We start from the raw sequence: 13,233 nt of genomic DNA, 5'->3' as shown, positions 1-13,233 counted from the left end.
CCCACGTGCATTTGCTATGGCTGAAAACTATAATAAGCCACAGAGCTGCACTCCACAGAAGAGCACAAAGTAACAGAATCAGCTACCTCTGCAGTAATAAAACTCAGCTTTGAGGAGGCACAGTGAAGTTTCCAACAGCACAACAGCTGCTGAATCAGCAGAGAGCATTTCAGTGTAGATCATAATTTTTGACTGGAGAATGAATAACACCTGTTACTTTATTACTAACAGAAATTTTTATAAATATTATTTTAGGTGTCGTTTGTGAATCTGAAGGAAATCTATTCACTCAAAACTTTTCAACGCTGTTCAAAATCAAGAACAGGCAATAGTTTTCTTGGCACAGTATATTTTGGTATCTCTCTTATCCTATAAGGCATATACGGGTGAATGACCCGGCACTAGAATAGTAATTCAGAATTTGCTGTTTCAGAAATACTCTTTTAACAGTTCATAAATCCACAGTAAATCCATCGTATGCACTTTTACACTCCTGCATTGCATTTAGAATGTTCCACCTTATATTATGCACATTAAGGATTTGTTCAATATCTAGCCAAAGTTTAAAAAGTCAAGTTAAAAGGACTAGACAACACACACGCTTTCAAGTAAGAAGAAGAAAAGCACAAACGTTGCCACGACTGGCTTGACAATCTGAGGGGTCTGGATACACACACATCTCATCCCAGCTGTTTTCAGAGGCATTTCCAGTATGTATGATGATACAGGTCAGCCAATTGAAAACCCGGGCTTCTCACAATCAGCCCCTGTTCTGATCTCTGGGTAGTCCATCCCCACTACATTGCTTCAGAGTTGGATAAAAACTACAGCTAACCTCCCCAGCACTCCCTAACCTCAGTATTTCGCCATGCCTTTTCATCTGCCAGGGCACGCTGGAGCGTGGGTTCCAACAGTACGTGTGATGGGTCTGCTAACAGCAACCACATTGTGGCAAGAAAAGAGAAAATGGAGAACAGCAAGGATCTGAACAGAAGCAGTGGCAGAAGGACTGCAGAAGAGAAATGGATAGAAGGGTGGAATAAATCAAGACCATAAGATTTAACTAGGCATTAGGACTGCTAAGATAGGACATCAGCCACTCGAAGACCACATCAACCAAGTCCAGGTGGTAGAGCCTAAGAGAATGTGTAGGTTGAGTGCCAGTGGTCTCAGACACAGAGGCACTTCACTGGTCTAAATCCCCCTTGCCCCTGTACACAAGCCCACGTTGGATGGGAGACATATTCACACCAGAATTCTGGGGTCATTGGAAGAGCAAGCAGGGGCAGCAAGGGGAAGGAGACAAATCAGAGTCTGGGCCTGTTCTCTGTCTTTTCAGAGAATAACTCTGGGGAGGAGGGAGAAGTATTTTTCCCCCAGAAGGCCAAGAAGACGTCCCAGTAAAAAAAAAACAAACCAATGGAAGTAGCCAGGGAGCCATGGTGGGGGAAGGGGAGACAATGGAAAATGAATGGGACCCTTAATTGGTAACTTCTTGGAGAGGGGGAAGAGATGGACAACAGAAAGGATCCCTCTCATTAGAGAGAAAGGAGGCAGTTGATCCAAGACATGGACTCTGGATGGAGGACCTCCCCAAAGAAAAGGTAGAGACGTCTGGAATAGATTGATGGTCTCCTACATCTTGCCCTGGAATTCTCCTTCTGAGTTAGAATTGGCTGGGTTCCTCTGTTCCCGGTATTGGCAGAGGGGTTGCTGAAGCATGGCACATGCATCCAGTACTGCGCTGTCTCTGGTCCGGTTTCCACTCATCCGGGCTACAAAGTCACCACAGCAGGTGGCAGGAGATTTCCATGCAAATTTATCCTATATCGAAGGAATGAGTGAGGTAGAATAGAAAGGGCATTTGGGGCCTCCCGTAGCTCCACATAGGCTCTGGAGCTCCAGTGATGGTGAATAAAGATGGTGCTCCTGCAGAAAAGGTGGTAGCTGCAATTGTCCCAGCAAGAGACAAAGAACAGAAGTAAGATCTGCTGCCAAGCAGAGGGGATGGTGCCTCTGGACTGGCCGTCCCCTACCTGCATGGCATTAATGGAGAGATACCCACACTATGGGCTCGTGGTACATGTATCACAGAAGAAGTAACCTACATTTGTTACACCTTGAGACACTCCTATGTAAAGTACAAGCGAGTTTTCAGTAGTATCCGGGGAGGTTTTCCTTGAGGATAGCTTAAATTATCTGGACATAAAAATCATCATAAGGGTTGTGAGGTTAACTATATCATTTATTTTAATGGCTTTCAGTGGCACTCAGCTACCTTTTCCTCACTCATACCAATTCCTGAAAAATGTTGCATGTTACCCGCATTTGGCTCGGTTTCTTTTTTGCTTTCTCTCTTTGAAGAATCCACATCAAACACTCGGGAGAGGCAAGGGGTGTGTGTGTGTGTGTGTGTGTGTGTGTGTGTGTGTGTGTGTGTGTGTGTGTGTGTGTGTGAGAGAGAGAGAGATATTGTGTGTGTGTGCGCGCGCGCATGCGCGCACACATGTGCTAGGCTTTCAACCTCTGGTTGTAATTGACACCAAAGAGTGAGGTGAGCAGAGTGGAGAAAAAGGGGCCTGCTGGGATTGAAATTAAAATATCTAGGACAAATCATAATATGGAATCAGAAAGAGCTACATGTAGATTACAAAGTCCAGAAGACAGCTGTGGGAGACTGAAATACTATAAGATGCACCGGAATTGTTTACAATTTGAATTGGGCTATACCCCTGACAATTACTGTAGAAGATCCTACTACAACCAGGCCATTGGCATCAAGTTCATTTAGGCCTATCAAGCTGCAACATCAAGTCATGTCCATAGGGACTTCCTATTGGAGATATCCTCAAGTCAAAAGCCAGAATCAGAAACCCATGCTCCTCCCAAACCTTGAGGAAATTAATATCCAGATCTGAACTCTGAAATGCAGGACCACTTCTCACTTGAATACATTTTGTCTGACACACAAAGGCACAGCTGTAGAGGGGATATTTGTTACCATACAGTCTAACAAGAAAAAGCAATTAGTATGAAATAGTCATTAGTGGCAAGAGTTGCTGATGTTGCTATGTGAGTTTAAAAAGAACTCCTACATATCAAAAGTGAGTGCAGAATGAAATCTGTGCAATATCATAGTCCAGTACGTAAACTCATTCCATGTGAGACTGTACAGAATTCTAGCTGAGCATTTCACTCTGACCCCATCATTCACCAGGCCATCAATGAACACATCCTAATATACATGAACTTTTCACTACTAGCCCATAGCTTCTGATAATACCTTTCCAGAGAAAACAAACTGTATCAGAGCCAGCCATGCATGCATAGCATTTTTCACAGATATCTAATTTGTAATGTTTTCCACGGAGCTCAAGCAAGTCTTCAGCATGAAGCAAACCTGGTGGAGGGATTGCTCCATTTTCTTTGTTTTGATCCACAGCAGCCAGAAGAGTTTACTTTCCTTGCTTGTCTGGAAAAGAGACTGTTATCCAGATAAGGTCTGGAAGGCAATAGATGCAAAAGGGAAAAAAAATTAGGCTGAAAAAAGAATAGCTTGAGTCTTTGAGTTAACACGAACGACCTGTTTGCGAGATTTAGCTACACACGTCTGTGTGTCTCCTGACAGAAGCTACCGTATGTTCTAAAACTAGGATATAATGTGAGAGCTGCAAAAGCCAAATCAGCTTGGGGAGACAGACGGCATTGCTAAGCTTTAGCAGAACAAGCCCTAACAAAACAATATGTCAAAGAAGTCCTTTTCCAAAACAGAGATGGAAAAATATTTTCAAAATCTGTTAGCCTTCGCTCAAATTAGCATACGACTCTTCCAGAAAATGGGGCGGGGGGAGATACGTGCCAGTATTATCTGAGTCTGAGCGGTCATTTTTCTTTTTTTCAGCTCCATCTCAAACCTTGCACCACCAATCAGTCACTTCCCATTAGTCAGTTACTACTACTTCTTGATTGGCTGGAGCAAGTTAACCTGGCCAGGAAATGTAAGTTCATAGAAACATAAGGCTGGAAGGGATGTAGCCCATTCCCTCTCAATATGGGGATTCCTCATCTTAGGATACTAATTAGAGCCAGGGTGGCCACTCACGTATTCCTAGAATACCAGGATATTCTGGGGTACTCCTGGGCACAGCATGGGCCTACCCTGCTGGCGTGACCTCACATGCACAGTGCGTATGAGGTCACACTACATGGAAGAAACCATTATCAGGAGTGTGCTGCTCCAGCCCCACTGGCATGGTCATGCCTGCAAGCACGGAATGACGTGCTCTTCAAAATGGCATTTCCTGTCCAATATAAACGAAACCTGTTTTGTCTCAGTACTAGATGGAGGACAAACCACCCAAAGAGAGTGCTGCCGGGTTTAAAACCAGACAACTGGCCTGCCTAACCACAGTTTCATAGTAGTTCCTTCTGTCTTCATTGGATCATGGGTATGCATCAACATTAATAGCCTCGTTTTCAGAGTTGCTCAATACCTGCAGCTCCCACTGACGTCTAGTGGAGTGCAGGCATTTAGAACTTTTGAAAAATCAGGCCAGAAAATGTATATGGTTATCAATATGACTGGTTAAAATATGGGTTTCTGCCTAAGCAAAAACTTTTCATGAGAGTGTTTGCTTTCCACAGAAAATGTTGACTTTTTGTCCCCTTCCTGGCCCCCACCCCCAAAAAAACCTATATCCAACCCCACAAAAATTTCAATTAGCAAATATCCCCACAGATCCTCAGAGGAGTTACAGCTCAAGAGCTTCATGACTCCTTTCTCCTCCAGGGCTGGGCTCTCTGGCTGGACTATATCTCCCATGACACACTGTGATCATGTGATCCCCAGAGCAAGAAAGAAGAAAAGTTTCAGTGTTATTTTTTGCCAAAAACCAGAATTTTCGGGGGTGGAAGGGTAGAGAAAGAGGTGGAAGTGGGAGAAGAAGAAAACAATTTTCTGGTCTGCGCTAGTGATTAAAATAAAACCAGCAACAAGGCTGGAATTATCTGGAAATAATTTCAAGTCCTGATCCTGTCCCATTAGCTTCAAAAGGTGCAAATTTAAACATACAGTAATGGGACACTTCAACCTGCCTAATTTAAAATTACATTACTGGGCAGCACAAGTACAGTATCTAGAAGAATGGTCAATCAGAGATCTGAATGCTAAGTTGAACAGTCCTGAACTAGACAAATCAACCCAGCAAATTTTTCCATTGTTCAAAGGATCAAGAGCTTTAGAAACTGTAATTACATCAAGAGGAGCTTCCATGTGAAGGTACTGATGCTAGGAAGTGTGAAATTAAACACACAATAGCTCTCTCTGTTCGCAGGTGATAGGAACGGAATTCCAAATTTGTCTCCAAACATTAATAGCTTGCTATCCCTGCCAAGAGTCCAGAAGGGATGAACTTGTAGGAACTTTAATACTGTATTATGTATTCCACTAGAATAACAAATTGTCAAAAAAGTTTATGACAACAATGTAAACATCACTGTGAACTAGTTCACTGTTGATTATTTTAGCAAAAACATTCAGATTCTCTTGGATTATGACCATTTCTCACTCCTCCACTCTATTGTGACCCAGGACTATATATTTGCCATATTACAAGCCATGTAATAACATTCTCTTTTCAGTGCTGAAACATTGATCCACTCATAAAAAATGGAGTTAATCTATTTAAGCTATTACTATGCAACATAAATCCGACACTCCATCTAAGGCAGTGAAAAAAAGATATTGCACATAAAGTTTATTAAACTTTATAACAAATTACTTTTTCCCTTGATGTTGCAGTCTTGTTTTCTTAATGGGTTTTGCTCTCCCAGTATCATGCTTCTGTCATCCTCCCTCTTTCCTCCACAACAAATGTTCACGTTACAAATGGTAACATTACATTTCCAAAAAGGAAATAAAGGTTTTTATGCAATATATAGCAAAAATGTATTTCTAAAGACAATGGACACATTTCAATTTACTAGTGCAGAGTAAGAAATTGTTAAAAGTAAAATATTTTGTGGTGGCTAAAGACTCCAATCACAAAGAAACAGGGTTGCTGACCATAGTACAAGTAGTTCTTTCAGATGTAAAGCTGAGCAGTCTGAAATTGAATAAGGATAGAGCCTTTTTTGATAACAACATACCAGTGGATTAATGGAGAGGAAACTTGGTCTTATGGTTAAGGCACTGGGCTATGACACAAGAGTAGGGTTGGTCAGAAATTAAAAATGCTGATTTGTTGAAATCAAATGTTTTGTGAGAAGGTGTTAAGTGCCATTAAACTTTTGCCAAGACCAGGCAGGCATCTATGGAAACCTACATATTTTCCTGCCAGCTTGCCCTCCTCCCAAGATCCACAGCAGTCTGTTTGATGGATTCCAAAGAGGATGGATCTAGACTAGATGACAGAACAAGGAGTACTGGTCTCAAGTTGCAGTGGAGAAGCTTTAGGCTGGATATTAGGAAAAACTTTTTCACTAGGAGGGTGGTGAAGCACTGGAATGGGTTACCTAGGGAGGTGGTGGAATCTCCTTCCTTAGAGGCTTTTAAGGTCAGGCAAAGCCCTGGCTGGGATGATTTAGTTGGTGTTGGTCCTACTTTGAGCAGGGGGGTGGACTAGATGACCTCCTGAGGTCCCTTCCAACCCTAATATTGTATGATTCTATGGGCTGGGGCTTCCAGGGTCCCAAGTACTATTCAGTGGACTGCTGTGAAGCCAGAACTCCTGGGAGCTCATAATTTTGCAGACTTCCAGTTCTATTAAAACTGTTGAGTTTGGGATTTTCAGCCTAACTTGGGAAATGCTGCTACTAATTCTTTTCCAGAATGCCTTTTGCTTGTCAGAGAGATAATATGGTAGAACTTGCAAACGTTGAAATATTCAGTGCCACACAAGGTTTCCGTTCACAAAACTTTTCTCACATGGCCCATTAATTCACTCAGTGAAGTCTGAAATGCCCTGTCAGCTATCCATGCCTCCAGTTAGTTAATCAATCAAAGCCAGGTCCCAAGGATGCCCTCACTGGAAAGTGGAAGATCAAGCCGAGTCAGGAAACTCTTTTCCAGCCCTCACAACAGGAGGAAGATTCCTTTCCAATGCTATGGTCTGTAACAGCAATCTTGATGGCTTTCTAGCATGTCCACAAAGAATGGCTTTTGAGAACGATTAATAACAAAGGCAAAAGATGAGGCATTTTATCAAGCTCTGCTTATTGCTTCATACTCTGCAAAGGTTATTCCGTAAACATATCCGGCCATATCTGTGGATGTCCTTTTATTGATTAAAAGCAGCTTTCCATCGACTCAGGAGATTTCATCCAAAGTCCTGCCAGAATATTGTCTCCATACACAATAAAAGAGCTTTACTTTTCCTAACATTAAAACCACCACAATTGAACACATGCTGCAATTTTACTTTTAATTGAAAATTATGATAACAACAAACAACAACAACAACAACAGGGAATGACAGATAATATATGGAACAATGACAAACAGTATAAATGCTTTAACAGTGTTACACCCTGAGAGGGAACAGAGAATCTGCTCTTTGGCATGGTGGGGATTAAACGCCATCTTTGGGTTCAGTTAGCTGCACCCCATTATATCTGTGGCCCATACCAGACCTGTGGTGGGGAGAAAAGAAGGGAGCCTGGTTCAGTTAGGGGCTGACTGGCGAGGAAGCAGGAGCTCTCTGCCTGCCTACCTGAAGGGATAGATCACCTAACATATTGAGCTTTGAGACTTTTCTTCCTTCCCAAATCAAGAGTGAAAAAATCTGAGATAAACTCGGTGTCAGGGGCAGATTATGGGTGGTCAGACCTAGTAGTCGGAGCCAGAGTCTGCAGTCCTGAGGCAGGAGTGTAGAGGCAGTGGGGCCAGGAGACTGGAATGTCAGAAGCAGGTGACAAACTGGAGATCAGAGCCATGAATTGGGAACCAGAGCCAGACCTGGTCAGGATATCAGAATGTCAGAGGCAGGAACCACAAATCAGATGCCAGGAAATGAAGCCAGGTAAGTGGGAACAGGAAGCACAAGGGCATGCGGTCCAGGGCAGCGTGCAGCCATCTTGTTTGGTCAACCTCCTGTTCCTGCAGCTGGCTAAAGTACACCCAGCAGGCTACTCAGCTACTCTGGGACTCTGCCCATCAGACATGAGGGGAAGAGCCTCACACAGGGTCTGGGCTTTGTGGGTCCCAGGTAAGCTATCGTCAACAGGCTGCCAGGTGGAGGCCTTTGAATTTACTGGACTGGTATTTTTCTTTGGTCTTATTTCGTACAAGAGCCTATTTGACAGCTTTAAATGTCAATTGTGCCTTCTTATTGTTCTGAAGTATGACGAATGACTTCTCGGATAACTACGTTTTTATAAGGAAGCTTGGTATACTGGACCAGTTCAATTCTTTTTGCAATATACTGTTTCTACGCAGCTCCATTCAATGCACCGTACTCTCAATATCTCTTTCAACAGATTGTTGGGCTCAACGGGTAGTGATCAACGACTCCATGTCTGGTTGGAAGCTGGTATCAAGCGAAGTGCCCCAGGGTCGGCCCTGGGGCCAGTTTTATTCAACATCTTTATTAATGATCTGGATGATGGGATGAATTGCACCCTCAGCAAGTTCACAGATGACACTAAGGTGGGGGGAGAGGTAGATATGCTGGAGTGTAGGGATAGGGTCCAGAGTGACCTAGACAAATTGGAGTATTGGACCAAAAGAAATTTGATGAGGTTCAACAAGGACAAGTGCAGAGTTCTGAACTTAGGAAGGAAGAATCCCACACACCGCTACAGGCTGGGGACCGACTGGCTAAGCAGCAGTTCTGCAGAAAAGTACTTAGGGGTTACAGTGGACGAGAGTGAATATGAGTCAGCAGTGTGCCCTTGTTGCCAAGAAGGCCAACGGCATATTGGGCTGTATTAGTAGGAGCACTGCCAGCAGATTGAGGGAAGCGATTATTCCCCTCTATTTGGCACCGGTGAGGCCACACCTGGAGTACTGTGCCCAGTTTTGGTCCCCCCACTACAAAAGGGATGTGGACAAATTGGAAAGAGTCCAGTGGAGGACAACAGAGATGATTAGGGAGCTGGGGCACATGACTTACAAGGAGAGGCTGGGGGAACTGAGGTTATTTAGTCTGCAGAAGAGAAGAGTGAGGGGGGATTTGATAGCAACCTTCAATTACCTGAAGTGGGGTTCCAAAGAGGATGCAGCTAGGCTGTTCCCAGTGGTTGCAGATGACAGAACAAGGAGTAATGGTCTCAAGTTGCAGTGGAGAAGGTTTAGGTTGGATATTAGGAAACACTATTTCACTAGGAGGGTGGTGAAGCACTGGAATGGGTTACCTAAGGAGGTGGTGGAATCTCCATCAGAGGTTTTTAAGGCCCGGCCTGACAAACCCCTGGCTGGGATGATTTAATTGCTGTTGGTCCTGCTTTGAGCAGGGGATTGGACTATATGACCTCTTGAGGTCTCTTCCAACCCTGATTTTCTATGATTCTATGAACTATACAGACTCCATTATTTCTTTCAAGCCAGGTACTTTTGAAGTTGCTCTATAAACAACGTGTCCAGATGTGCTTACATCACCAGCCCCATGATTATCAGATTTGCCTACTCAAACAGCTGTTGACTATTATTAGTTTGCCATCCTGTTTGAAATAACTTGACTTTCTCAGGATCAGTGGGAAAATATTCTTGTTAGGAACATAAGCCAAGGTTCTGTCTAATACTAATAATGTATTTGTCCATGTAGACAGGACAGATAATGAAAAAGAAGCTGGCATTTCACATGATCTACAAAGTACAGCTTTTCTGCTTTAGGATCTCTGTCAGTGAGGATATGACAACTACTGGACACAATCTCTCATTCTTTAAGGCCTGAAAATAACTAGGTAGACTATAAACTATATCTCCTGTTGTCTCAATTATCATCCAGAGGATTGAAGCATGAGATAGTGCTACACCACAAAACGAATATTTATGTCTTATTTAAGTGAGATCAAAACACACATTGAACTCCCTTTTTGCTCATATACTTAAAATGATACATCTGTCTGATGAGTTATATTCGACTTACAGTATATACTCGCTCATAAGCCGGTTCGTTTATAAGCCGACTCCTCCCCAAGATGGATAAGTAAAAATGGAAATTTTTTATAATCTGTTCATAAGCCGACCCTATAATTCAGAGATCAGGAAACTTTGGCTCCTGGGCCATCAGGATAAGCCGCTGGTGGGTCGAGACGGTTTGTTTACCTCGATTGTCTGTGGGAATGGAGGTAAACCTAAGTAAACCAAGTGTCCTGGCACGCCAACTGCTTAACCTGACAGGGGGGCGGGGACAGCAACTGGTGGGGAAATTTCGCGGGGGGAGAAGCTGGGAGTCAGGGGAGTAAACCCTGTGACCATCCCCCACATGACCCCACCCCTAGCCTGGGACCCCCACACTCTCCCCATCCCATCCCTTCCCACCTTATCTGGGGAGGGCCAGGGGAGGATGTCTCTGGCCTGGCTGGAGCTGCTCCAATAAGCTGGGCAGCGTGGCCTGAGCGTGCTCTGGCGGGCTGAGCAGTGTGGCCACAGCCTGCTCTGGGGGGCTAGGCTGGGCTGGGCAGGGCTGCGGGACCGGGCTGGGCGGCACTGCCACAGCCTGCTCTGGGGGGTGGGGCTAAGCAGCACGGCTGCAGCCTGCCAGCCCTAGAGCTGCAGCTACTTCGGAGGCTGGGGGGAGCAGCGTGGCCAGAAGTGGAGAGACTCTGGCCCCGTCTCTTCCCTTCTGGCTCTGCTGCGTCTCCCTGCTCCCTCTGCTGGGAGCAGGGCCGGTTTTAACACGTGCAGGGCCCGATTAGAAAGAGCTGCCGCTGAAATGCTGCCAAAGCCAGCAGCAGCGATTGAGCTGCCGCCGAAGATAGCAGCGGCAATTCGGCGGCAGCTGTTTCCGGTGACACTTCGGCGGAGGGTGCGGGGCCCCTCTTCCGGACACTGCAAGGCCCTCTTAGGCACAGAGCCCAATTCCTGGGAATCGGTGGAATCACCCTAAAGCCGGCCCTGGTTGCAGAGAGGGGCTGTGTCCCACCTCTCCCTGTCTACAAGCTGACCCCCGTCTCTGGTGCTTCCTTTTTTTACTAAAACAAACTGGCCTTATGAACAAATCTATATGGTAGCAGAAAGTAATCTTTCATAGTTTGCCTACATCTGCTGTGCTCGAATAGAAAACCTCTTTCTCTCCTTCCTTTTATGTCATTTGCTAAAAAGTGAAAAATGTCTCCTGCTTAGAACAGCATGCAAGGCTGTTGTTAAAGCTCTTTGTAAAACTCCTTTATTGCCTACAGCACAGACTCATACCAGTGTGAAGGCACAACCAGCGGGGGGCTCTCTACTATGATTCAACTCATCTGCATTCTAGCAGCAAGAGAGCCCACTATCTGAAGAAAAAGGTGTAAGTCTCTAGGAAGGAAAAAAAGAAAAAAAAAAGTTTCTCAGATGGTGGCACACAGAACTGTGACTTCATTGCAGTTCAACGAGCATTGGGGAAGATAAAAGTGTGTTCACGCTACTTCTTATTAATGAAAACAAATATAAGAAACAGGTCCAATCACTCAGAAGTTATTTCAAAAGTATCGGTCGGAATTGTAAAACAATGTTCAACAGCAATGCTGAATTTTAACTCACAAGTTATTCCATCCTGGAGTACCGGTACTGATCTTACAGGCTTCTGCAAACAAAACAAAACTGAGCGGTTTTTTTTCCCTACTTTTCTTTTAAAGCAGAGAATGAGGTTCTTTTCTCTTTCTTCTTGTCTGCTCTGAAACCATGGTTAACGATTTAAAAAATAACTAATAAAATGGGAAAATCGTATCCCACAGAAAAAGGCATCACCTTTGGGAAGTTTTATTTCAAATCTCAGTTTCAAGACAATCTATCCTGTAACAACAAGTATATGATAGAGAAGATAAATGCAGTTCTGTAAATCCGAAAAAATTTAGTTACCTAGAGACATCAAAAAAGGGGCACTGAGTGGTGTATTAAGAGAATTTTTTGTTTGTTTTTAATAGGAAGGTTGAAACAGACAGCTATCATTTTGAAACTTCATTGCCTCAGACATTTTAAGTCTGCTTTAACAAATGATGCCAATGTTCCAGGTTGGGTTTTGCTCTGTTTAGGTTACCCTTATGGTTTCCCACGAAGACCAAAGGCAGCACCCAGGTTTTCCATCACATTTATTCTACAGCCAAATTTGTATGCTTCTAACAACCATCCCACAAAAGACTAGCAATCATTTTCATAACTGCATTCCAAATAAAACAGAATGTATAATTTTGGATTTGCAGCTCAAAATCTGATCAGGGCGGATTAATTTTCTGCACACAAGAAATGCTTAAGATCTTAAAACATTCATCATATGTAACAAATGTCTATCTCTTATAAGCCTAGGGTCTCTAACAGGCAAGGCAAATCTGCAGAGCGTTTATTGATGAGTGGTGAAGATTAACAAGATTTTTTAAAAATATGCCTCCATTAACACACAAGTGACAAACTGTCAGGCAGAGATTATCATGTGCTACATATGTTTGTAGGACACCTAGCGTAATGAGGCCTCCAACCTGGTTGGCCTCCAAATGTTATAACATAAATATCAAGTAATGATAATAAAGGAAACTAAGGCACAATCACCATAGGGAATATCATGGGCATTTTTCAAGATTGCAAATTGTAAATGGGGCAGAGCATTTTAGAGGCATCAGGCTTTGTAAGATGCCAGACGAGTTTGAGATAGGCACTAACAACATCCATTGTTGGTCCTACTAGAAGTACCTAACATTTACTGGGTTACGTAGGCCAGACATACAGACACACACAGGTGCATGCACATACCTTGTCCACACTGAAGGTGGTGTGTTGGGTACGTTTCACTGCACGCTGCAGTAAAAAGCAGGCTGCATTCACACTGCGGTGTGTAGCCACACGCAATGAAAGGCTCTGGTGGGGGGGAGAAAGCAAGGGGGGGGGGAGTTCCCAAAACTGTCACAGACTTTTCCCCCTGCCAAAGTCTTTCCTTATGATGGGGAAAGGCTCCGGCAGCAAGATACAACACTGCTAAAAATGACAGGGTGCGGGGTGGAGGGTATCATCATTTGGTGTGTAGAGAACTGTGTAGGGTATATACCCTAAGCCTCTGGTGTGTCTTTATTCACCTTCACTGCTATTTATACCCATGCCAGGGG

General features: G+C 43.9%; 1 protein-coding gene across 1 annotated transcript in view; it reads right to left on the bottom strand.

Annotated features, from left to right (window-relative positions):
• MAGI1 (membrane associated guanylate kinase, WW and PDZ domain containing 1) overlaps positions 1-13,233 on the bottom strand; it is a 503,504-nt gene that overhangs the window by 238,451 nt on the left and 251,820 nt on the right.

The sequence above is a fragment of the Gopherus evgoodei genome, chromosome 7, assembly GCF_007399415.2.
Source record: "Gopherus evgoodei ecotype Sinaloan lineage chromosome 7, rGopEvg1_v1.p, whole genome shotgun sequence".
NCBI lineage: Eukaryota > Metazoa > Chordata > Testudines > Testudinidae > Gopherus > Gopherus evgoodei.
Note: the sequence above shows the minus strand (reverse complement) of the source record. Positions and strands in the feature narration are given on the sequence as shown.